We start from the raw sequence: 2,789 nt of genomic DNA on the forward strand, positions 1-2,789 counted from the left end.
CAAACTGTGTCTCCTCAATGTGTTCCCCAACCAGAAATACATCCTCTGTACCAATCTCGCCTCGGACAATGTGTAAGACTGTTGACACCTTAGGAGCTTGAGCTTGCATTGTTGAAGCTTGGCGGATCACCCGCTCTGCAGCTCTCAGCACCTTATAATAATAACAATAATAATAATAATAATAATACATTATATTTATATAGTGCTTTACACAGTGCTCAAATACATTTTACAGAACAGAGAAAATAAGAAAATAGCAACACTCTTTTCTCTGTACATGGCATTCTTCTTCTCTCGCTCCAGACTTTCCACTCTTGCCAAATGTTCATTGATTTTGGCCTTAAGAGTGGTAGGAGAAGCAGGCAAGGCATAGCCATGATCCTAGTAGAAAGAGGGACGAACATGGTTTGAGTAATGATTCTCTAGACATGGTCCTAGTAGAAAGAAAGAGGGATGAACATGGTTTGAGCAATGTTTCACTTCACAAACATCACTTTGACACCACTAGTTTATGGCCCACATCCACATTGTTTCTTATAGTCATCACCTGTCAAAGCCAGTTATTTGTGAGTGTGTTTAATATGAGTGGCAGCAAAACAAGTGAGATTTTAATATGTCCAGGAACATTATGATATGATGTTTAAAGTAGAAATACTCACATCATTAGGCTGAGGTTGTGGGTGTGAGGTTGCCATTTCTGGGGAATCCTTAGAGGCCACGGACAGGCTTTCTTCAGCTCTTCTGGAGGTAGACGTACCACTGTCCTTTACCAACTGAAATGAAGAAACATTATGCATAATACAATATATAAAAGGATAAGTTTGTTTGATAATAGAATATTTACATTTATGAATGCTAATAGCCTTATGATGACACACCTACTGTTTGGAGGTCAACCGGGAAGCTGAAGAGGGATGGAATAACACCATCACGTAGTCGGACAAACTGACCTGTCCTATCAAAATCGGCCTGCTTAAAATGTTGACTGCAGACCATTGAATAATCACTTGCAGTGAATCCTTCTCTCCTCAAAGCCACTTCCCACTTCTTTGGGAAACCTTCAAAAGTGTCAGATGTAATCTAGGTCTTTGGTTATAGAATATGATTTATCCATTCTCAGTTCATAGACGGGTGAACACATAGCCTAGTTCAACAGTAATCCCAAGATTACCCCATTCCAGGTGTCAGGTAAGTGTGGCAGGGCCTTTTCCTGTTTATCACACATTTTGTCCCACACATTTCACAACGGTGGGCTACACAACATTGGGTTGGAAAGCTAGACTAGCTACACTGTATAGCCACTGTCCATCTGATTGTCTAGTTAGCTAACATATATTACCCCCCCCTACACAATCTGGACTGTGGTCCTAACTTTTACCCCTGTTGGCTTTTACAATCTTTATCTTCATCATTTATTTCAACTTTATGTTGTTCAAGTATGTCATATTTTCCTTTCATTGACAAGCAATTCTATTATGGTCATACTCTTGTTTGTTAGCCTAGCTGGCTACGATTTCAGTACTATCAAAGATCTTTGCTCCTTCTCAACTCTCTGGCAATATTACTTTCACAAAATACATCCAATAGTACGGTAATGTTAAATCTTACTAGTGGAAACTAATCCCCCGATTCCTATTTTCGAAGGTCCGCTCATTTGAGCAGGAATACGCTGAACACCAGCCCGGCATCCTTGTTTTCTTCTGTAGACACTAGCTACCTGGCCATACGTGTCAACTGTCGATTTATGCTGCTCCCCATCCACACTTCAAGATGGCGGCCGCATTTCTCGCGTCACAGCGTTTGATGCTCCGTCTATGATACAATATGTCTATGGTGACAATAGGAAAGGAGATTTGAAACTTACTTTATAACCTCCTTTAGCTTAGGAAACACTGGACGTCATAAATACAATCCTGCAGAAAAAATCAAGTGAGGTTTGCTTCAGTTTATTGTTTAATTTCTTGAAAAGAACTGGTGTGATCAGTCGAATTTAGAATTATTATTATTATATTATTAGTATTATCATTTTGTGTGTTTTGGTATTACTTACTACACACATAATCTGCTCCCACACACAGAATAACGTTATTTAAAGTCATAAATACGGCAGCGACAGATATTATGTACATCCTGTAATTTTAACATTATAAATTTACCCATGAGATGTTTCCTGGAGATCCCCCTGCCTTCTTATCTTGCATAAAAAAATGCATGTGCATCGGCAATAATAGTCCCCGGTAATTCACTTCCGTTGTGGCTTTTTTATTTGCAGCGCCCTGGCCTCTCAGGGCCACCATATCTCAGGGCCACCGTAAATAACACACTGCTCAATGAAACGAGTCGACTTTTCCGACACTGTCTCTAAATTGATCCGTTTACATATTATAACTATCTGATTTTTCATGCTTTTTTAAAAACAGTTTACCACCTGAGAGCAATGACAAGAAGTTGCGCAATCACTTCTTCGTTCTTAACCCTAACCAGAAAGTCAGACCTCAAGCCAATGTGAGTGAAGACCACCATCTACTGGTCAAACTGTATATTACCACATCAACTAAATATCAGTATTACAAAAACATTTTTGCAAAAATGTAATACAAGCAAATAGCAAAAAATCACATATTTTAGATGGGTTGTCGCGTGGCTCACCTGATAAGCGCGTCGGCCCCGGGTATACACAGCCACTAGGCGACGTCTGGAAGACTTGGTTCGAATCCGGTCGACACTGTCAAGAAAAAAAGAAGTATACTGAGTGGGTTTGTCTGTAACTGGAACTCCCCCAGGGCGAG

The 2,789-nt window shown here is 39.9% G+C and overlaps 1 long non-coding RNA gene across 1 annotated transcript; it reads right to left on the bottom strand.

The window, feature by feature from the left end:
* Positions 1-722: 722 nt before the first annotated feature.
* LOC134862349 (uncharacterized) lies at positions 723-2,214 on the bottom strand. Its single transcript, XR_010165496.1, has 4 exons — positions 2,157-2,214; positions 1,865-1,913; positions 879-955; positions 723-773 (listed from the first exon to the last, which is right to left on the bottom strand). It is a non-coding gene; the product is annotated as an uncharacterized LOC134862349 (long non-coding RNA).
* Positions 2,215-2,789: the final 575 nt, after the last annotated feature.

The sequence above is a fragment of the Eleginops maclovinus genome, chromosome 3, assembly GCF_036324505.1.
Source record: "Eleginops maclovinus isolate JMC-PN-2008 ecotype Puerto Natales chromosome 3, JC_Emac_rtc_rv5, whole genome shotgun sequence".
NCBI lineage: Eukaryota > Metazoa > Chordata > Actinopteri > Perciformes > Eleginopidae > Eleginops > Eleginops maclovinus.